Source organism: Erythrolamprus reginae, chromosome 4 (assembly GCF_031021105.1).
Source record: "Erythrolamprus reginae isolate rEryReg1 chromosome 4, rEryReg1.hap1, whole genome shotgun sequence".
Lineage (NCBI taxonomy): Eukaryota > Metazoa > Chordata > Lepidosauria > Squamata > Dipsadidae > Erythrolamprus > Erythrolamprus reginae.
The window spans coordinates 134300963-134326027 of NC_091953.1; positions in this window are offsets into that span (position 1 = coordinate 134300963).

Below are 25065 nucleotides of genomic sequence, written 5' to 3' on the forward strand. Positions count from 1 at the left end.
GTTTGCATTTATTAACTGAGATGACAAAGAAGATGATGGCAGAGATTAAGACAGAATCATTTCTGACTTTGGAAGTATAAAATGTGAAATAATGTTCTAATCCTTTGAAAAGTGCTTTTGGTTTACTGCTGTATTATTTTAGAACAGATTTTAAGAGTGGTTCCGATTTGAACTGCATTCATTTTATGGTTACATTTTCCATTTTATGTTTGGCTTTATTGTTTAAAAAATTACATTTTTTTTTTAGTTTGCACAATGCCGTCATTTCTATGGAATCAATTTGAAGCAAACATTCATCTTTAAGGAATTACTACTCTGTTATCAAAATACCATATTAAAATCTGTGTTATAAAAATTAATAATATCATAAATTTGAACCGCATGATGAACTAATTGTACATATATTCCCCTTAGTTTCAGCATTTTCAATTTCATAATATAATAATTACTGTTAAAACCGGACTACTGTAAAATGTAATTAGATTTTAGAGAGGAATTTCAACTCCTAGGATTAAAAAAGGAAATTCCGTGTTTTATTAATGGTTATAATAAAAAAAAAAGATTTGAATCTATGAAAAATGAAGGAGATTGTAATTTTAACAATGTACCAGGCAACATGTTTAAATCCAAGATTGAAATATTTTTTTAATTAAAATAGGGCACTAGTGATACTTGTGCCAAAGAAAAATATATTTCATCATTAGAATATGGTTCACGAAATCAAACTTCTAAACAGTTCTGATAATATAAATGTAACTTATTTCTTCATTTATTATGCTCAGTGACTTAATAGACAAGTCTGCAATTTTCTTGGCAATAGTACAGTAATGTTTGGACTTGTCTCTTCCTGTTGTTGATGTTGCTCCTCACTAATCTAATTTTGTAGTCTTGATATTTCTGATTATCTCCCATCCAACTACCAATCAATTCTATTACTGCTCAACTTTTGAATTTAGACAAGGACAAATAGCTGTTACCTATTTCTTCTTATAGGCAAATGGGTAATGGCGGCAGCGGGAGGCTCTGCCATCACGGATGTTAGATGCAAGAGTCAGCAGGACTAGGTCTAGGCATAACTATCTGAAAATAAAGGGTTCCTGGTGTTAATAGATTTATGGGATACTTGGCCACGCCTTGCCAGTATATAAGGAACAGTTGGGAGAAAGAGGGCATGGTGAACAATTTATTGATTGATTGATTGATTTGTCCATTACACAATGAGGGTTATATTGGGTATAAATATAGTAAATATAAAATGAAGGTTATAGAAGATATACTCATAGAAAAATATATGTAAGAAAGACTGGGAGAGAAGAAATAGGAATAAAGTATATCAATGAAATAATAGAAGAAGAGATATAGGAAGAGATATAGGAGAGCAATAGGACAAGGGACAGAAGGCACTCTAGTGCACTTGTACTCGCCCCTTACTGACCTCTTAGGAATCTGGAAAGGTCAATCGTGGATAATCTAAGGGTAAAGTGTTGGGGGTTTGGGGATGACACTATGGAGTCCGGTAATGAGTTCCACACTTCGACAACTCGGTTACTGAAGCCATATTTTTTACAGTCATGTTTGGAGTGGTTAATATTAAGTTTAAATCTGTTGTGAGCTCTTGTGTTGTTGCGGTTGAAGCTGAAGTAGTCTTTGACAGGCAGGACATTGCAACATATGATCTTACGGGCAATATTTAGATCATGTTTAAGGTGTCTAAGCTTTCAAGACCCAGGATTGTAAGTCTAGTTTCGTAGGGTATTCTGTTTCGAGTGGAGGAATGAAGGGCTCTTCTTGTGAAGTATCTTTGAACATTTTCAAGGGTGTTAATGTCTGAGATGCGATACGGGTTCCAAATAGATGAGCTGTATTCGAGGATGGGTCTGGTGAAGGTTTTGTAAGCTCTGGTAAGTAGTGAGAGATTATCATGATGTTTATCTTTGTGCCGGTTGGTGAATCGAAGCCAAGAGAACTTTCTGCTTTCTCAATCTTATTCATGCCAGTTTTCAGGTGCTGCTGATTTTCAATGAAATGTAAGTTTGGTCAAGCTATCAGAAACACTTCGAGGACTGGGATTTATGAATCTTGACCTGCAACCTGGATCTGCCACTCATTAGCCAAGAATGCTTCCAGCGCGGAATTCTTGCCTTTCTTTCTTTTCTTTTCTTTCTTTTTTTTTCTCTCTCTCTCTCTTTCTTTCTCTTTATTTTTCTTTCTCTTTCTTTTTCTTTCTCCTCTCTCTCTCACCCTTCCCTCCTTCTGCCCATCCATCCATCCTTCTGTCCTTTCTTTCTTTCCACAAATTGACTTCTTTTGAAGCAGAGTAGGTTGTTTTGTGAATCTTATTAGATTCAAATAATGGCTTATTTCCACATGCAATTCACCACTTGACCCTGCTGTTGGGAAACGATGCAACATAACTAGATGAACCAACAGCTACCACTCATTAGCTGAGAATGCTTCCAGCACGGAATTCTTTAGAGTTAACCAGTTTATTGCATGAACTTGTTTTACCAATAGATTTTTTTGTCTACGATCAAATTTTGGGCAGCATGTGTGGCTTTTTTATTTCTGATCGTTGACCTGTCCAGACAGAACACAAACACTGATTGCAAAAGAATTTTCTCATGACTAGCAGTACTTGGTTTTATCAGAATTGTTACTCCGTCAGCAGAGGAAGCAAAAACTGCCTGACACAATGAGATACAAGGGCAGGGAAATAGGCAGACTGCAGAGAAGGAATCTGGATGATATTTATAGTCAGTGTTTAGGCCAGTGTAGGTAAGTGTGAGCCAAGCACTCCCCTTTGCTAATGCCTCCTCTCAGTCCAAATGATGACAGATGGGCCGATTTGTTTATTGTAGAGCATAAGGTACATTAAGGTTTCCGTGCTTACTCTGCAGCTATAATTTTCCCCCTACCCTAGCAAGAGAAGTTAATATAGATTTGCTACCCAGAGTCACTTTCGGGATGGCAGCCATATCAATTGGATTAATTAATTAATTAAAATAACTACATGGGATGACTTCTCCTGGTATTAAGCCTATATTCCATTCCCCCTCTCATTTTGTTTTATTTTATTCTTCTAAAGTGTCTGCATTCTATGTTCCAATTTATTTATTTGTTTGTTTGTTTGTTTGTTTGTTTGTTTTGTCCAATACACAATAATACACAATGAGGGTTATAGAGAATATAATCAGGTAAAGGGAGAATAGAGGAGAAAATAAAGGAGTAAAATATAACTATGAGAGAATAGCAGAAAAAGATATAGGGTTAGAAGAGAAGATATATGAGATATGGGAGAGACTACAGGACAGGGGACGGTAGGCACTCTGGTGCACTTATGTATGCCCCTTACTGACCTCTTAGGAACTTGGTGAGGTCAACCATGGATAGTCTAAGGGTAAAGTGTTGGGGGTTAGGGGATGATACTACAGAGTCCGATAATGAATTTTACGCTTCGACAACTCAATTACTAAAGTCGTATTTTTTACAGTCAAGTTTGGAGCGGTTAATATTAAGCTTGAATCTGTTGTGGGCTCTTGTGTTGTTGCGGTTGAAGCTGAAGTAGTCGCCGACAGGCAGGACGTTGCAGCATATGATCTTGTGGGCAATACATATGATCTTGTGGGCAATACTTAGATCATGTTTGTGGCATCTTAGTTCTAAGCTTTCTAGACCCAGGATTGTAAGTCTAGTTTCGTAGGGTGTTTTGTTACGGGTAGAGGAGTGAAGAGCTCTTCTGGTGAAGTATCTCTGGACATTTTCAAGGGTATTAATGTCAGAAATGCGTTACGGGTTCCAAGCAGATGAGCTATATTCTAGGATGGGTCTGATGAAAGTTTTATAAGCTCTGGTAAGTAGTGTGAGATTTCCAGAGCAGAAGCTACATAGGATTAGATTAACAACTCTTACATTCTTAAACTCTTAATTCTTTGCCAATTAATTTACTACCGCAACTGAATCCAATCCCTATCTAATCAATATCTACATACAGTGGTGGGTTTCATTGTTTTAAAACTACCGATTCTCTGGGTGTGGCTTGGTTGGTGGGTGTGGCTTGGTGGTCATATGATTGAGTGGATGGGGCTTGGTGGTCATGTGACAGTTGGCATGGTATAATGGTCTTATGACTGGATGTGCATGGATTGGTGGGCGTGGCAGGAGAAGGCTGAAAAATCCCAATTTCTTGTGGGCAATACTTAGATCTTGTTTAAGGCATCATAGTTCTAAACTTTCTAGGCCCAGGATTGAAAGTCTAGTCTCGTAGGGTATTCTGTTTCGAGTGGAGGAATGAAGGGCTCTTTTGGTGAAGTATCTTTGGACATTTTCAAGGGTGTTAATGTCTGAGATGCGATATGGGTTCCAAACAGATTAGCTATATTCGAGCTGATATTGTCACACTACTGCAAAAGCTTCTATACCTTCCCAGTCCTCAATTAGCTCTTCTATTCGGGTTTAATTTGAACCAAAGTTGCTCAAAACTTTTGCAGGCAAATAGTTTTATTCTATGACCAATTGAACATCTGAAATCAACTTAGCCAATTTGTTCCAGGAGCTTCTCAACACAACGTTCCTTTATAGTGCTGACATAAAGCCCTTCATTCTTATGAAGAAACATTTCAAAATAATACCCTTTCCCATCCTCTGATAAATAAAATGGCTATTTTTAGCCACATCGTTTTAAATTCAGATTTTATTAAAAAGAAACAGTATGGATGTTCCAGCTAATCAAGTTATTACTAAGACTTGGAGCACTCCAGCTGCACTGGAAAGAGGTGTGAAAGAAAATTAAAGTTCAATCTTCTAAAAAAAAGGAAAAAAAGAGAAAAGGACACCAACCTATTTCTATTTATGGTCCGATAATGCTTTGGGTGGGTTGAAAATAGCATTCATTCAGAGCATCAGCTGCGTGAGGATCAAGTTCAAGAAGCAATTCCAAAATTAAATATGCCTGTTTTGAAAAGCAAAATATCCAATAACTTTAAAAACAAATTTCTTAGAATTCTTAGAATGCAATTACAACCTGAAATACATGTCATCCATTTCAACAGGATTTTTTTCTTCTAGATATGCATAGGATTGGAATCCTAAGTATGATGCCTAAATTACAAGATCGTGAGAAAGTTTTTTTTAAAATTATTAGATTTATAACCTATGAGCCAGATTCCTGTCTTTCTTGCCAAATTTACCTACAATAACTGGAGTATATCTATGGCTTCTAAATCTCATTTTTAAACTCTATTGGATTTGTATTTTATGTATTTTATTGTATTTTTATGAGCCTCCCTGAGTCTTCGGAGAGGGGCGGCATACAAATCTAATAAAATTAAATATAAGTATAAATATAAATATAAATATAAATATAAATATAAATATAAATATAAATATAAATATAAATATAAATATAAATATAAATATAAATATAAATATAAGTATAAGTATAAGTATAAGTATAAGTATAAGTATAAGTATAAGTATAAGTATAAGTATAAGTATAAGTATAAGTATAAGTATAAATATAAATATAAATATAAATATAAATATAAATATAAATATAAATATAAATATAAATATAAATATAAATATAAATATAAATATAAATATAAATATAAATATAAATATAAATATAAATATAAATATAAATATAAATATAAATATAAATATAAATATAAATATAAATATAAATATAAATATAAATATAAATATAAATATAAAATAGTGGGCTGAAGGAGAATGTCTACTTTAATCCTTGAGCTTTCATGAGTGAGAATAGATTTGAAACTCAGTCTTCCTGATCTTAACCCAACACCTTATTTTCAATTCCATTGTCTTTGTACATAAGTATATAAGTTTTGGTCTTTAAATCTATCTTTGTGGCCAGCTCCAGAAAACTTCAATTGTGAGACAATGGTATAAAATTACACTGCTCAAAAAAAATAAAAAAATAAAGGGAACCCTTAAACATCACCATATAAATCCAGGTCAATCCAACTTCTGAGAAATCAAACTGTCCACTTAGGAAGCAACACTGATTGACAGTCAATTTCACTTTGTACAGAACAAAGTATTCAGTGAGAATATTTCATTTATTCAGATCTAGGGTGTGTCATTTGAGTGTTCCCTTTATTTATTTATTTTTAGCAGTATATACATGTGTTCAGATTTTATTTGGGATTACTAGTATGAATGCTTCATTTTCCGATTTATCACAGCAATTGTATTGTCCTCAAATGCTCGCCAGTTAGGATTAAGAAGATATAGAATGCAATTAGGAATATTCCTAATTCAAATTGAATGCATGCATTAAATAGGTTAAAGCAGTTCGGCAATTCAATTCTGGCTCAAAGTTGACTCAGCCTTCCATCCTTAAAGGTAAAATAAAATTGTTGGGGGCAAGATGCTGACTTTTAAAGAGTCACTCAGAGAGGGCTGTAAAACACTGCTTAGTAGCAGATAAATCTAAGTGTTATTGTTATTGCTAGAGTTGCTCTTCTCTTAACAATATATAATCTCTATCTCTCTCTCTCTCTCTCTCTCTCTCTCTCTCTCTCTCTCTCTCTCTCTCATACAAACCAGTAGTGGCTTCGAAATCCTGTCACTATCAGTTTGCTCACACAGGTACACACTCTGGACACAAAATCTAATAAATAAATAAATAAATTCAATAATAAATTATAAATTATGACAATAAAGTTATCGTTGTATTCTGTCCTTTCCTGTCCTAACCTATTCTAATTCTTTATTCCATATTCCATTCCATTCCATCCCATCCCAATTACTGGAAAATCTGTCTGTGCTACAAACCCCTCCCACTTTCATTATCTCTCCATATTGTTATTGTCTCATCTGTCCTTTGCTTCAGAGTACAACTTACCTTTTGCATTTCTCTGAATACAGGTCTCGTAGGTTGTTTGCAAAATGTTGTACAGTAGCATGATGGAAGCATATGGCTCCGGTTTTTACATGGATCGCTGCCCAATTGCCATTTCCACTTGATCGGTTTTGCAAGAACTAACATCTGTTCTCCTGTGTCATCCGATGGACTCGTATACAATCCATTTAGGGAGGGAAATGATTACCGAGCTGTATCGAAGCACTTACCTGTTTGCAAAGTGTTATCAGTTCATAGAGTATAAATGATATAGCAACATACGTTCCTGTATTACGAGGATAAATTATACCCTTCCATTAGCTTCTTGTATCTTTACTCCATGAGTTTATCCTGTCTCCAAAATTGTTTACCCGCTTATCAGGGAATCCATAGGCAAAAAAAAATTACAGTGGAATTTGTTACAGATGGATGAGATTATAGCTGCGTTTTCATTTATTGTTTATTACCCATAAAGTTATTTCTTTAATGAATAGGCTCGAGAAAGGTCACCATAGCAGCTGATATGACAATGCTGTCCCAAAGCAATATGAATTTGGAAATATTTCCTAGATGTGCAAATAAAGAATCTGTGAAATTCGCCAGGCCTCGAAAATCAATATTATTGCCATCCTGTTCAAAATCTGTCATCCCTCCTTCGCTTGCAATAGCCTTTTGCCAGTAATGTAATTAATCAGTGGAGATTAAAGAAACAAGAGAATGTCACATTTAAAAAAGCAAAACAAAACTGGGAAGGTAAATTGTGCAATAGAACATGTCAGAAATCGTAAACCAGAATATGAGTTTTTCTTTTCTTTCCATACATCGTATAATCATAAGGCATCAGTAAAAACAAAAAAGGTGATTTCTTTTTCTTACTACAGCAGCATAAGATGCTTGACGAATATGAGAAGGCAGCTTTTATTGTTTTCTTTATATTTCTTTAATTTTTTTAAAAAAAATTCTTTAAGACAAACAAGACAAACAACATTTAACATTTAAAGGAGTTACCATTGCTCCACTAAGCATAGAACTCTTGCTAATACAAAAAAAGAGAGACTAGATTCAGATCAATACAGAAAAAGAATTCATGATATACTACTATAATATAACATTTATTTATTTATTTATTTATTCATTTGTCCAATACACAAATACATAGGAAGAAAATAGACATGTGATAATATAAAAGAGGGTGAAGGTGAACTTAGAGGAGAGGATATATGAAAGGAAGAGAATATATATGATAGGTGAAAGAGAGGAAAGACAATTGGACAGGGGACGAAAGGCACACCAGTGCACTTATGTACGCCACTTACTGGCCTCTTAGGAACCTGGAGAGGTCAATCATGGAGAGTCTAAGGGAGAAATGTTGGGGGTTAGGGGTTGACACTATTGAGTCCGGTAATGAGTTCCACGCTTCGATAACTGGATTGTTAAAATCATATTTTTTACAGTCAAGTTTGGAGCAGTTCGTATTAAGTTTGAATCTGTTGCGTGCTCTTGTGTTGTTGGGTTTAAAGCTGAAGTAGTCATTGACTGGTAGGACGTTGCAGCATATGATCTTGTGGGCAATACTCAAATCGTGTTTTAGGTGACATAGTTCTAGGCTTTCTAGGCCCAGGATTGTTAGTCTATTTTCGTAGGGTATTCTGTTTCGAGTGGAGGAGTGAAGGGCTCATGTTGAAGTATCTTTGGACATTTTCAAGGGAGTTGATGTCTGAGATGTGGTATGGGTTCCAGACAGATGAGCAGTACTTCGATATTTCCATTTTAAGATTATAATTAAAATAATTGGAGTCAATTAATAAAACTAAAAACTTTTCCATAAAATTTCTTGATATGCTACTGTAATATAACATCTACTTCTGTAGAAGTAGCTTTTATTGTTTTTTAAGCAGCCAATTGTTCAAGATATCCTGTCTCTGTTGCTGCAGGTGATGCTGTTTCTTCTCTGTTGATTCTTTTTTTGCATCATGGGATTCATAATTCAAATGATAATTCTCTAATGCAGGGGTGGGCAATTAATTTTGCCATGGGGCCACATGAGAAATTGGGATGGTTTTAGAGGGCCAGGATAATATAATTAACTCAGAATAGAATAGAATTCTCTATTGGCCATGTGTGATTGGACACACAAGGAACTTGTCTTGGTGCAGATGCTCTCAGTGTACATAAAAGAAAATATAGATTTGTCAAGGATCATGTGGTACAACACTTAATGATTGTCATAAGTGTCAAATAAGCAATGAAACATAGAAACATCGGCAGAAAAAGACCTCATGGTCCATCTAGTCTGCCCTTATACTATTTTCTGTATTTTATCTTAGGATGGATATATGTTTATCCCAGGCATGTTTAAATTCAGTTACTGTGGATTTATCTACCACGTCTACTGGAAGTTTGTTCCAAGGATCTACTACTCTTTCAGTCAAATAATATTTTCTCATGTTGCTTCTGATCTTTCCCCCAACTAACTTCAGATTGTGTCCCCTTGTTCTTGTGTTCACTTTCCTATTAAAAACACCTCCTGAACCTTATTTAACCCTTTAACATATTTAAATGTTTCGATCGTGTCCCCCCTTTTCCTTCTGTCCTCCAGACTATACAGATGGAGTTCATGAAGTCTTTCCTGATACGTTTTATGCTTAAGACCTTCCACCATTCTTGTAGCCTGTCTTTGGACCCGTTCAATTTTGTCAATATCTTTTTGTAGGTGAGGTCTCCAGAACTGAAACTGAACACAGTATTCCAAATGTGGTCTCACCAGCACTCTATACAGTGGGATCACAATCTCCCTCTTCCTGCTTGTTATACCTCTAGCTATGCAGCCAAGCATCCTACTTGCTCTCCCTACCGCCTGACTGCACTGTTCAACTATTTTGAGACTCTCAGAAATCACTACCCCTAAATCCTTTTCTTCTGAAGTTTTTGCTAACACAGAACTGCCAATACAATACTCAGATTTATATTCCTTTCCCCCAAGTGCATTATTTTACATTTGGAAACATTAAACTGCAGTTTCCATTGTTTTGACCATTTATCTAGTAAAGCTAAACCGTTTACCGTATTACAGCCACCTCCAGGAATATCAACCCTATTGCACACTTTAGTGTCATCGGCAAATAGGCAAACCTTCCCTACCAAACAATCAATATTAATAAAAATCTTAGGATACAAGCAACAAGTTACAGTCATACAGTCCTAAGTGGGAGGAAAAGGATGATAGGAACAATGAGAAAAAAACAAGTAGAAATAGAAGTGCAGACTTAGTAAAATGTTTGACAGTGTTGAGGGAATCTCTATAGTAATCTCTAAGCAATTTGAAGTCGGTATCTTGTCCCCAACAATCTGGCTCCTCATTTTACTGACCTTGGAAGGATGGAAGGCTGAGTCAACCTTGAGCTGGTCAGGATTGAACTCTTGGCAGCAAGCAGTGAGTTAGCCTGCAGTACCACATTTTAACCACTGCTCTAATGGCTCTAATAAGGTTACCTCCTGGGTTGCAAAAATACAGACGTCCACTAGATGGTGAGAAATAATAAATCCCCACTATTTTCTGCTTTGGCGGATTTTTGCAGTATAAGTAATGCCACAGCACCTGTGCGCAATTATACCGCCTATCAAAACAACATCCATTTTTCTTGGTATAAAAATTAACACATTGCAAGATATTCCTTTAAAAGAAAAATAATTAAAAATGTGCTACACTTTGAAAATGAAACTTGACAGCTAATTTATTTAATAAGAATAATAACTTGGTAATTGCCTGAGTCTTTTATATTATATTATTTTATTGAAATACGATAAAACAAACGAGGTCTTTCATTTTCAAAACTGCGACAGGGGACGTGAAAAGAGTATTTTTAACCACCAGCATGTTACAAGATTGGAGGGTCCAAATTAGTTAAAATACATACATTCAAGAGAAGAAGTCAATATATATTCACCGTTATTGAGTGTTGCAGCGTTCGTGTAATAACACATCCACTGAGAATGGTTCATCTCTGTTTATTCATTCCTCGGTTGAATGGCTACTAGGTTATTAATTATCTGAATAAAGAAGCAGCAATCAGGGATTAGATCTTATTCATTATCTCTGCAACAATATCAATATCACAGTTTTCATCCTGCTGTGGCATAATTCGAGAATTGTGTGAAGGGACAAACACACAGTGTACAAGATAGGTTACTAAAAGAAGCATATTTTCTTTTGAAATTTGAAGGAAGGCAGGGAGTCCAGAAAGCTTTGTTCTGTATCAAAGGCAAATGTGCTCAACCTGTAAATGCTAACTTTTCAGATGGTAGCTACACAATCTTACCGGAATTAAACCAGTAGTTAGCATGTATGATGCATTATTGTTAGGACTCTGTCCCTACTTGTTAGGTGGGCAACTTATTTTATTTTTATTTGTCTGAATTCTGACTGGCAGCTTGACATTCCCTTTGTAACCTCCTGATTGGGCAGGGTGTGGACTAGATGACCTCCAACAGTGATGGCGAGTCTATGGTACGGGTGCCACAGGTGGCCCATGGAGCCATATCTGTTGGCACATAAGTTGTTGCCTTAGGTCAGCTCCAATGTGCATGTGTATGCCAGCCAGCTGATTTTTGGATATCCCAGGGCTCTGGGAGGGTGTTTTTGGCTTTCAGAGAGCCTCCAGGAGGATAGGGGAGGGCGTTTTTACCCTCTCTCAACTCCAGGGAAGCCTTTAGAGCCTCGGGAGAACAAAACACAAGCCTACTGGCCCTACCAGTGTTCTGCTTGGCCAGCTGGCCACACAATGAGGCAGTATATAAATACACAAACACACACAAGCACAGGAGATTGCAAAAGGCAAGGTTCTTTTTATGTACAAAATTGGCTTAGAGCCCCAGCCACCACAAAAGAATGTTAGTTTATGATCCAGAGGTCAGGGTTAATGGCACAAGCTAGCAATAAAAGTCTCTCTGGCTTACTTCTGTCAACTACTCAATTGGCTGGAGTGTTAGAATTCCCAAATTGTCCAAAGTAAAATCTAGACCACGAAGCATCAATGTCTCTGTTTCTCTCTCAAATCGAACGATAATTTCCCACACCACCTTTCACAGCCATTCCCTTTTAAACCCTGCTGCAGCTTCCTTTGATTACTGACAGCTGTGCCTTAGAATCTCTGTCTGCATCTGTGCAGCTGCTTCTGGCATCCCAGCATTCTACGCACCCTGACATTTAGGATGGGATCATCCATCACCTCTTCCTCATTTGACTCAGGGAGGCACTGACTGGAGATCCTACAGGCTCTGCAGGTCTTTCTACCTCACCTTCTACATCAACCTCTCTGTCTCTTTCACTGTCTGACTCATCATTAAGACAGACAGGTCTTCTTTGATTTGACGGACGTGGCTCCTCTGAGTCAAAATCAGTGACCAGAGGATCTAGCTGTGAGCCAACCACAACAACCAGAAGTTGGGAATCAGTCTGTTTTCAGCCTCCAGAGGGTTTCCACATGGTGGTAAGAATCTGTTTTTGCCCTCCCCAAACATTGAATTATGAGTGTGGGCACTCACACATGCACAATATCACATGCACATGCTCTTTTGATGTCCAAGGAAAAAAAAGGTTCACCATCATTGACCTACAAGGTTCATTCCAACTCTGTCAAACTCTCTGTTAATCTTAATTCATGGATGGTCCATAGCTCAGAGTACATACATCAGTCGACAGCATTGGCCACTCAAATAATTTCCCAAGAGCAAAAAATGAGAAGTAACATGACTGGAGATTTGCTTCTACAATCTGCATTAGATGACACTTAATAGAAGACAGGCTGGAGGTAATGTTGTGTTTCCACAACTCTTAACCAGGTCAGTTAAAAAGCAAAAACAGAACCTTGTTGCTCCATCTGCACCCCATGCTGAGCTTATTTAGTAGTAATCTTGGTTGTGGGTCTTCTGCTCCCTGCTTTGCATGTGTATTTGTGTCTCTCTGTGGGTGGGTGTTTGGCTGAATGATCTGTGTGAACTGTTGTGCTTAGAATTCAGTCGTTTGCCTGTAAACACTAGAAAATAAGAAAATTCCTTATGCAAAAGAGACTTCAGATGATCGGTAAAAACTATCTAGTTCTGAATCTTCACTAAGTCTTCATAGTAATTGAATTCTTGGCCATTAAACAGTCTAGCTATAGAGATTTACCTGTTCTATGAACTTTGTGGTGTGTGTGTGTGTGTGTGTGTGTGTGTGTGTGTGTTACGGACTCATATGAACATGTTGGAGTTACTAGAAGTTATGGGCATAGCAGAAATAACAGAACAATACAATTGGAAGGATCCTTAGAGCTCTTCTAGTCCAACCTCCTATTCAACCAGGATATTCTACACCTTTTCATACAACTTAAAAAAAAACTTTGAGTATTGGAGCATTCACAACTCCTGGAGGCAAGTTGTTCCACTGAACTGCAGAAAAAACAATTGCTGCCAACCTGCCTTCCATTGAGGACCTGTAGACTGCACGAGTCAAAAAGAGGGCGGGTAAAATATTTACTGACCCCTCACATCATGGACATAAATTGTTTCAACTCCTACCCTCAAAACGTCGCTACAGAGCACTGCACACCAAGACAACTAGACACAAGAACAGTTTTTCCCCGAACGCCATCACTCTACTAAACAAATAATTCCATCAACACCTGTCAGACTTTCTACTAAATCTGCACTTCTATTCTGCTAGTTTTTCTCATATTTCCTTTCACCCATTTCCTCCCATGTTGACTGTATGACTGTAACTTGTTGCTTATATCCTAAGATTTTTATTAATATTGCTTCTTCATTGCTTATTTGACCCCTATGACAATCATTAAGTGTTGTACCACGTGATTCTTGACAAATGTATATTTTATTTTATGTATGCTGAGAGCATATGCACCAAGACAAATTCCTGGTGTGTCCAATCATACTTGGCCAATAAAAAATCTATTCTATTATATTCTAATTGTTCCAAATGTCAGGAAATTTCTTCTTAGTACTAGCTTGCTTCTCTCCTTGATTAGTTTCCATCCCTTGCTTCTTGGCTGACCCCAGGTGTCTTGAATTATAGTTTGACTCCCTCTTCTGTGATGTCTTGTCCTTCTTCTCAACAAATTAGTTGTACCCAATTCCTGTAACAGGTCTTCATATATTGCAGGAGTATATACTCTCTCCCCCCCCTCTCTGTGTGTACACACACACAAACACATTACTTCAACAACAATTCCCACCTCTTTCTCTTTTTTTCCATCCATCAATTCAACTATATCTATCTATCTATCTATATGTCTGTCTGTCTGTCCGTCCGTCCGTCCGTCCGTCCGTCCGTCCGTCCGTCATCTATCTATCTATCTATCTATCTATCTATCTATCTATCTATCTATCTATCTATCTATCTATCATCTATCTATCATCTATCTATCATGTATCTTCTATCTGTATCATCTGCCTACCTACCGCTATCTATCTGTCCGTCCACCCACCCACCCACCCACCCGTCTGTCCGTCCATCCATCCATCCATCCATCCATCCATCCATCCATCCATCCATCCATCCATCCATCCATCCATCTATCTATCTATCTATCTATCTATCTATCTATCATCTATCTATCTATCATGTATCTTCTATCTGTATCATCTGCCTACCTATCTCTATCTATCTGTCCGTCCACCCACCCACCCACCCACCCACCCACCCACCCATCTATCTATCTATCTATCTATCTATCTATCTATCTATCTATCTATCCATCCATCCATCTCTCCCTTCATCCATCCATCCATTTATACATATTTTAAAAGTAGCCTTAATAATATATCATCCTTGTTGAAAAGGGTGTTTAACTGGAAAAAAAGAAAGACTTTATCTCCTGCGAAATCCCTAGCTAACCTAGGAAACAGAGGAAAAGCATAAATAAACATCAACTGCAAAAGCAGTTTCATTTTGGGGGGATTTCATACCTTCCAAAACGGAGAGCTGAACTGCTCTTTCTCCTTGTCCTGTTGCCTTGTAGTTGCCTCTTATTCATATGTTCTTGTTCGACACACATTCCAAGTAATTCGGCAGCCGAGCTGATGTTTATTTTGCCAGGGATTTAAATAGAAGTGTCTTGCCATATAAGCAGGTGTTCCCATCACCAATGTACAGTTGACCTTTAAAACTTGCCTTTTTTTTCCTCCCGGGGTTTTTATTTTGGGGAGGGGAACACAATTCTCAAAAGGAAAGAAAGGAGGGAGAGAAAGCGAGACCTCAAAATAAAATTTTAAAAAACCCTAAAAGTTTGAAGCAGTTTGAAATTTGAAGCCAAAGCCCATTGCAACAACATTGCCAAAAAGGCTTCAAGACTTGTTAACCTAATCCTATGTAGTTTCTGCTCCGGTAATCTCACACTACTAACCAGAGCATACAAAACTTTCACCAGACCAATCCTTGAATACAGCTCATCTGTCTGGAACCCACACCACATTTTGGACACAAATACCCTAGAAAATATCCAGAGATACTTTACTAGAAGAGTCCTCCACTCCTCCACTCGCAACAGAATACCCTACGAAACTAGATTTATAATCCTAGGTTTAGAAAGCTTAGAACTACGTTGCCTTCAACACGACCTAAGCACAGCCCATAAAATCATCTGTTACAATGCCCTTCCTGCCAATGACTACTTCAACTTCAACCACAACAACACATGAGCACACAACAGATACAAACTTAATGTAAACCTCTCCAAACTCAACTGCAGGAAATACGACTTTAGTAACCGAGTAGTTGATGCATGGAACTCACTACCAGACTCTGTAGTATCATCACCTAACCCCCAAAATTTTATTTATTTATTTTATTTTATTTATTTAATTATTTATTTTGTCCAATGCACAATAATACACAATGAAGGTTATAGAGAATATAGTAGAGAAGAAATATGAGATATAGGAGAGACTATAGGACAGGGGACGGAAGGGACTCTAGTGCGCTTATGTACGCCCTTTACTGACCTCTTAGGAATCTGGAGAGGTCAACCGTGGATAGTCTAAGGGTAAAATGTTGGGGGTTAGGGGATGATACTACAGAGTCCGGTAATGAGTTCCACGCTTTGGCAACCCGATTACTAAAGTAATATTTTTTACTGTCCAGTTTGGAGCGGTTAATATTAAGCTTGAATCTGTTGTGTGCTCTTGTGTTGTTGTGGTTGAAGCTGAAGTAGTCTTTGACAAGCAGGACTCTGCAGCATATGATCTTGTGGGCAATACTTAGATCATGTTTAAGGCGTCGTAGTTCTAAGCTTTCTAGACCCAGGATTGAAAGTCTAGTCTCGAAGGGTATTCTATTTCGAGTGGAGAAGTGAAGGGCTCTTCTTGTGAAGTACCTTTGAACATTTTCAAGGGTGTTAATGTCTGCGATCCAAACAGATGAGCTGTATTTGAAGATGGGTCTGGCAAAAGTTTTGTAAGTTCTGGTAAGTAGTGTGAGATTTCCAGAGCAGAAGCTACGTAGGATTAGATTAACAACCCTTGAGGCCTTCTTGGCAATGTTGTTTACCCTTAGACTATCCACTGTTGACCTCTCCCGATTCCTAAGAGGTCAGTAAGGGGCGTGCATAAATGCACCAGCATGCCTTCCATCCTCTGTCCTAATGTTTCTCTTTTACTAGTATCGTGTATATAAATATTATTATATCTTGGTATACCACCAATACGTACTTGACAAAAGAAACAAATAAATAAACAAAATAAAATAAAAACAATGAGACACACACACACACACAAAAGAGAGAGTAACATTCCCACATTTTTTTCCCTTTATCTCACCCCACTAGTTTGATAAATGTCATGTTAACACTGTAGAGCAAAGAGATGGGTTAGGGGGGGCTTGAAAGAAATCTGCTTTTACCTGTCTACAGATGAAGCATTTGTTTTGACTTTGTCGCAGAAGGAGGTCTTGTTTCCGCGACGCCTCGTTCAAAAAAGACGGAATGAAAGGGATGCCGCGTCTGAAAGAGATGTGGCATATTGCATAAAACAGTAGAGCTCCCTTTTTAATATCCTGACATGAAGGGCTCTTGAAAGAGGAGTTTGATATTGAACCTTGCTTATCGGGTGTTTGCAATATATCGGATGCGGTTCTTTATTGAAGAACTAAGGAGAAATTTCCTGACCGTGAGAACAATTCATCAGTGGGACGACTAGCCTCCAGAAGTTGTGGGTATTCCATCACTGGAAGTTGTTGTTGCTGTTGGTCTTTTAAAAAGAAGGAATTGGATAACCCTTTGTCTGAAATGGTATAGGTCAGTGATGGCGAACCTATGGCACAGATGCCACAGGTGGCAAATGGAGCCATATCGGCTGGCACGCGAGCTGTTGACAAGCTCAGCTAATATGATTTTATTGCCTCTTTGTACCTGGACTATCATTAATAAGTGTTTTACCTTATGATTCTTGACATATGTATCTTTCCTTTTATGTACACTGAGAATATGTGCACCAAGACAAATTCCTTGTGTGTCCAACCACACTTGGCCAATAAAATTCTATCCTATAATAATAATAATAATAATAATAATAATAATAATAATAATAATAATAATTATTATTATTATTATTTATTAGATTTGTATGCCGCCCCTCTCCGAAGACTCGGGGCGGCTCACAATCCTATCCTATCCTATCCTACCCTACCCTACCCTATTTCTATTTCTATTATTTCTATTATTTCTATTATTTCTATTATTTCTATTATTTCTATTATTTCTATTATTTCTATTATTTCTATTATTTCTATTATTTCTATTATTTCTATTATTTCTATTATTTCTATTATTTCTATTATTTCTATTATTTCTATTATTTCTATTATTTCTATTATTTCTATTATTTCTATTATTTCTATTATTTCTATTATTTCTATTATTTCTATTATTTCTATTATTTCTATTATTTCTATTATTTCTATTATTTCTATTATTTCTATTATCTCTATCTCTATCTCCATCTCCATCTCCATCTCTATCTCAATTTCCATGCCATGCCATGCTATTCAAGAGCTGTGATTAGAGTACAGTACTGCAGGCTACTTCTGCTGATCACTGGATGCCATCAGTTTGGCAAATCAAATCTCACCAGGCTCAAGGTTGACTCAGCCTTCCATCCTTCCAATGTGGGTAAAATGAGGACCCAGATTATTGGGGGAAAGAAGCTGATTCTTTAAACCACTTAGAGAAGGTTGTAAAGCACTGTTAAGCAGTATATAAATCTAAGTGCTGTTGCTATTGCTATTGCTGTTGTTATTCTACTCTACTCTACTCTACTCTACTCTACTCTATTCCATTCTAAATTTTCTTGAGATTCTTCTTCCTGTAACCCTGGCAGTTTTGAAGTGATCCAAAAATGTTTCTCCTGCAAGCTACATGACAATGTCACACCCAGAAAACTCCACCTTGCAGGGAATATTGAATAATTGAATCCCCAAGTACAGATTAACAGAGTTGGAAGGGACTCTGGAAGGGACCTTGTAGGTCATCCAGTCCAACCCCCTGCCCTAGCAGGAGACTGTATACCATTTCTGACAAATGGCATCTAATCTCTTCTTGAAAGCCTCCAGGAATGGAGCACCCTCAACTTCTGAAGGCAAGCTGTTCCATTGGTTGACTCCTTTCATTGTTGGAAATTTCTCCTTAGTTGATTGTTTCTGTCCTTGGTTACTTTCCATCCATTGTCCATGCATATTTTGCCTTTTAAGAGCCTCAATGGTGCAGTGGTTAGAGTACAGAATTCAAGCTAGTTCCGCTGATGACTGGCTATCAGCAGTTTGGCAGATTGAATCTCAGTAGGCTCAAGGTTGACTCAGCCTTTGATCCTTCCATTGGTAAAATGAGGACCCAGATTGTTGAGGGCAATATGCTTACTCTATGTAAACTGTTTAGAGAGGGCTGTAAAAGCACAGTGAAGCAGTACATGCTATTGCTATTGCTTTTGGAGATTTGGAAAACAGTTTGACATGGGAAAATCCAATGCTATTATTATTACTATTACTATTACTATTACTATTACTATTACTATTACTATTACTATTACTATTACTATTACTATTACTATTACTATTACTATTACTATTACTATTACTATTACTATTACTATTACTATTACTATTACTATTACTATTACTATTACTATTACTATTACTATTACTATTACTATTTTTATGCCGCCCTTCTCCTTAGACTCAGGACGGCTTACAACATGTTAGCAATAGCACTTTTGAACAGAGCCAGCCTATTGCCCCCACAATTTGGGTCCTCATTTTACCCACCTCGAAAGGATGGAAGGCTGAGTCAACCTTGAGCTGGTGATGAGACTTGAACCGCTGACCTTCAGATCTACAGTCAGCTTCAGTGGCCTGCAATACAGCACTCTACCTGCTGCGCCACCCCGGCTCTGCTAAAATACATTTTGGAAAACCCACATTATTATGGTCATTTTGAATTGGAGTGATGGGATTTACCAGAAATGATGGATCTTTCAAGCAAATGTTACTCCTGACTAGAGAACTGGTTAATGTTACATGAATGGCCCACATTGTGCTATCTACTACATCACCATATTTATTCTACCTGTTCCTGCTCTAAAATCAACTTCAGATACTGTAAATTCGTAATCCATTTCATCCTTGAAGCCAGGAGCACTGGCAAAATGCATAGAAAGTGAAAAATAATTGCCTATTTGAAGGTAGTTTATTTCATCTGCTGACTCTGCTTTAAGATTGAATTCTTGGCAATAGGAAGTAAAAGGAACTAAGCAATAAATTCGGATCTGGGTGGATTAACAGGAATAGTATTGCTCTTTATTTTTAAAATGCAACCTAGGGTGTCAGAGAGTTTTGCAAAGAGGCAATGTAGGGATTAGGTATCGTTGTTGTTTTTTTCTTTTGAAACAGGAAATATTTTTGACATGATTGGGAAGGAAAGAAAAAAACAATTAACAGTTTGGTAGAAAGTGTAAATTCAACAGAAATCTCAAGAACCCATGCAGGGAAAGAGGGCAGGTGTGATATAAAAGGGTGAGCTACTATGGCAATAAAAAAAGTAGAGATGGTTTTCAAGTTTATGAAGACATCAATGTCACTAACAAAATAATAATAACAATATTCAGGACCTTTTATTTCAAAAAAAATATCCGGCTTTGCACAGCTGCTCTAAATAGTGCATTGATTTATAATCGCTTGTCTCTCTCTCTCTTAAAAATATACAATATAGTAATGCAACAGAAGAAGGAAAGCAATCAACATCTGTTTAACAGCTGTCTGGAACACCAACAGATTCAGAACTACATTTGGCTTTGTAGGAACAACATTTGTTTAGAAACAAGCTATTACTGTAGCAGAAACAATACCATTATAGCACAGTCATAAACAAGCTTACTATTTCTTATTGTTATTGCCAGTGCTGAAATGACCAGTCCTAGACTTACCAAAATTAGGGATAAGTCTGCTTGTATCCTGATCCAGGTAGATATTTATTTATTATTAGAGTTGAAAAGGACCTTACAGGTCATCAAGTCCAACCCCCTGCTTGAGCAGGAAATCCTACAGCATCCTAGCCAAATGGCAGTCCAATCTCCTCTAAAAAATGTCCAAAGTTGGGGAGTGCACAACCTCCGCTGGCAGGCCGTTCCACTGGTTGATTGCTCTCACCATCAGGAAATTCTTCCTTATCTCCAGGTTGAATCTTTCCTTGGTCAGCTTCCAACCGTTGTTCCTTGTCCGGCCCTCTGGAGCCCTGGAAAATAGTGTGTCCCCCTCCTCTCCGTGGCAACCCCTTGCCCAGGTTCGCCTGGTGCACCAGTTGTGGCCCTATTTGGACAGGGAGTCATTGCTCACAGTCGCTCATGCCCTCATCACCTCGAGGTTCGATTACTGCAACGCTCTCTACATGGGGCTACCTCTGAAAAGTGCTCAGAAACTTCAGATCGTGCAGAACGGGGCCGCGAGAGCCATCGTGGGGCTTCCCAGATTTGCCCACGTTTCTTCAACGCTCCATGGCCTGCATTGGCTGCCGATCAGTTTCCGGTCACAATTCAAAGTGTTGGTTATGACCTTTAAAGCCCTACATGGCAGTGGACCAGAGTACCTTCGGAACCGCGTGCTACCGCATGAATCCCAGCGACCGATAAGGTCCCACAGAGTTGGCCTTCTGGGTCCCATCGACTAAACAATGTCATTTCGTGAGCCCCAGGGGAAGAGCCTTCTCTGTGGCGGCCCTGGCCCTCTGAAATCAACTCCCCCGGAAGATTAGAACTGCCCCCACCCTTCTTGTCTTCCGTAAATTACTCAAGGCCCATTTATACCGCCAGGCATGGGGGAGTTGAGACACCTTTTCCCCCAGGCTTTTTAATATTTTTATATTTATGTTTGGCATGTATGTGCTGTTTGCTATTCAATATGATAGGGTTTTATATGCTTCTTTTGCTTCGCTATAATATTGTTTTATTAGTGTTGTGATCCGCCCCGAGTCTTCGGAAAGGGGCGGCATACAAATCTAATAAATTGAAGAAAAAAATTAAGTACCTGTATACAGCTATCATGTCCCCCCTAGCCCTTCTTTTCACTTGACTATCCATGCCCAGTTCCAGCAACCTTTCCTCATATAGCCTGGTCTCTAGTCCTTTTATCATTTTAGTTGCTCTTTTCTTTACAGAGTCTGTATATCTCTTTTGAAGTGTGGTGACCAGAACTGGATGCAATATTCCAGGTGCGGTCTGACCAGGGCCTTATAGAGTGGTATTATTACCTCTCAGGTCTTGGAGTTTATTCCCTTGTTCATGAAGCTTAGGATTGTGTTGGCTTTTTTAGCCGCTGCTGCACATTGCTGGCCCATGTTTAGCTGGTTATCCACGATCCCTTTCACAGTCACTTCACAGTGGTCCAATTTGTATGCATGTTTTGGGTTGTTGTTGTTTTTGCCTAGGTGCAGGATTTTACTTTTCTCTACATTGAACTTCATTTTTTTTGTTTCGGCCCACTGTACAAGTCTGCCTAGATCTTTCGGTACTCATCCATCCTTCTGTATATTTCTAATATTAACTTCACATTCACATATTGCAATGCACATTTACAACATGCGTGCACATTTGTTATACTCTCCATCGGATAGACCCGTAACAATGCATCATGTCACCAGAAGAGTTAAATTCAACCCTATATGGCTTATCTACAGTTTTAAAAATTTTGTAGCCTGTCTTTGGACCCGTTCAATTTTATCCATATCTTTTTGTAGGTGAGGTCTCCAGAACTGAACACAGTACTCCAAATGTGGTCACACCAGTGCTCTGTACCGCGGGATCACAATCTCCCTCTTCCTGCTTGTTATACCTCTAGCTATGCAGCCAAGCTTTCTATGGAAAAAGAAATGAAAAAAGAAAAACAACTTTCCTCTTCAACCAAAGTTGAAGGTCTGATATTCCATTCCTTTTAAACTGCATTTCTCTAAGAAGTTTTTTTTTAATTTATTTTTATTTATTTTAAGCACCACTTTAAACATCTTGTGACCCAGCTTTCACTCTTTTAAAAGGTTGTATGAAGTGGATACAACTTCACACAGCTTTCTCTTTAGATGTTACCCCTGGCCTTTCTGAAGGTCCATGCTACTGAAGGGTTCATCTGTCAGGGTTTCTCCACACTATATTCAACTTCTTTAACCTTGAAACTCAAAGCAGAGCTGAAAATGCGGCATCGAGAAGGCAGAAAGCTTCTGTAAGGAAATGTCATCAGCTAGAGGAAGAAAACAAGATAAGTTGCCCTCTTGGCAACATGAAAATCATATAACTTTTTTTGTGAATGAATGTGGAAAATACTGCTAAACAAAACTTAGAGAAAGGGGGTGGAAGATTAGGACTTTCAGCTGTAATATTTCCCTAAATTACATTTCTTAGTTTAACATTCCTTGCAAAAGAGAGGGAGAGGTAGGGAGAAGGAGAGGAGAGGGAGAGGGGGGAAGAGAGAGAGGCAATAGAAAGAGAAAAAGAGAAAGAGAAAGGAATTGTCCTAAAACACATTACAGTTAAAATGGTAGCAGTAAATGTGAGATGTTGAGTACAATGGAGATGGATAGTCAAGTAGAAAGACACGGAGAAGACCAAGCTATGCCTATGGAAATGTCTTTTTCATCCCTGGAAGAAGAAGAAAAGAAATACTTACAAACTAGCTTCTCTCTAAAGTAACTCAGTTGAGACTCTAGAAAGAGTGCAGAGAAGAGCGACAAAGATGATTAGGGGATGGGAGGCTAAAACATATGAAGAACGGTTGCAGGAACTGGGTATGTCAAGTTTAAGGAAAAGAGGGACCAGGGGAGACACGATAGCAGTGTTCCAATATCTCAGACGAGGGAGTCAACCTATTCTCCAAAGCACCTGAGAGTAGAACAAGAAGCAATGGGTGGAAACTAAACAAGGAGAGAAGCAACTTAGAACTAAAAAGTAATTTCCTGACAGTTAGAAGAAATAATCAGTGAAACAGCTTGCCTCCAGAAGTTGTGAATGCTCCAACACTTGAGGTTTTCAAGAAGATGTTGGATAACCATTTGTCTGAAGTGGTGTAGGGTTTCCTGCCTAAGCAGGGGATTGGACTAGAAGACCTCCAAGATCCCTTCCAACTCTGTTATTCTATTATGTTCTGTTCTGTTCTGCTCTGCTCTGGAATACTCTTTTACTCTACCCTACCCTACCCTACCCTCCCTACTCTACTCCTGTTCTGTTCTGTTCCATTTCACTCCACTCCACTCCAATCCATTCCACTCCTGTTCTATTCTATTCTATTCTATTCTATTCTTCTTTTATATTTATTAGTGATGTTGCTGTTTCCAAATTTCATGTTGTACTCAGGGTTAGTGACTTTATCAAGAATGTCTCCTACATTTTGTGCAAATACTGGCTTTTATTTAACCTTTTCTTTCTCTCTCTCTCTTTAAAAAAAAGTTCTCTCTGGAGCAACGTGAAGCGATAGACTTTCTGCTATCTCTTTCCCACAAAAGAACCAGTCAAACGTGCTGAAATGGCATCGGTAAATCTAACATCAATTTCTTTACAAATGTCATCATTTCTGCATAGGACGAAAGAGGGTAAAATACTTCCTCTCCCAGTGCTTTCTCGCCATTCATTCCTCGCTTTGGTTTGCCATTTGTACAAAGAAGAAGCTCTTCCATTCCACCCACAGCACTATTTCTCTTTCATTGCAACCATTGTTAGCCACCACAATCTCTGCTTTCTAAACATTTTGCCTTTGTTGTGAGCAAGCCATTGTCATCAGTCATCACTGGAACTTTCCAACAGGAAATTTGGGGTTTGTGTAGGTTGTCAACAGCTGCATGTATATGTGGGTGAGACCTAGCAGAAGAAACCACCTATGTAAAACTATAAAAAAGAAGTAAATGAAGTGTTTCCCCCCCTGCTTTCCACTTCCTTCCCAGCTCTGGTTAAGAGCAAGTTTAGCAGAGCACTTATTTAAAATAGGAGGAGAAGCTAAAATACTGTACAGGGTGCGTTTCAAAAGTGATGCAAATATATATTTTTTAAAGTAATTTATTGAACAGATTTGCACAAACACTTAAAATTCATCAAAGTACTGTCCTTGGGCCTCTACACATTTTTTCCAGCGACTCTGTCATGACCGGTATGTGCCTTGGAAGGCGTCTTCGGGGACCTCTCGCAAGGTCTTCATCACGGCTGATTGGATCTCTTCTATGGACAAAAAACAGGTTCCTTTCAAGACTGGGAACAAAAAGAAGTCTGCTGGGGCAATGTCAGGACTGGGGGGGGGGCATCTGGTGTTTGGCCAGGAACTTGCGGACTCGTAGCACGTTGTGGCAAGGCGTGGTTTTTTGTCCATAGAAGAGATCTAGAATAGAATAGAATAGAACAGAACAGAAATAAATCCCTTATCTAAATTCTTTTTTCTTAGGGCATCCAGTTCCTAGGATTTACTTTAAAATTCCTCTGATCAGCTTCATTGCCATTCTCTGAACTTTTTCTAGTGTCTTCAAAATCCTTCTTATATTACAACTTATTGAAACTGGACATGGACAGAGGAAAGCCTGTGACAGGTGAAAATCAGCAGGAAACTTCAGACTAACTTGATTAAATGGCAAAAGCTTTTGTGAGCTGCAGCTCAGGTCATCAAAGGGAATGCATTCCAGATTCAGCCCAATCAA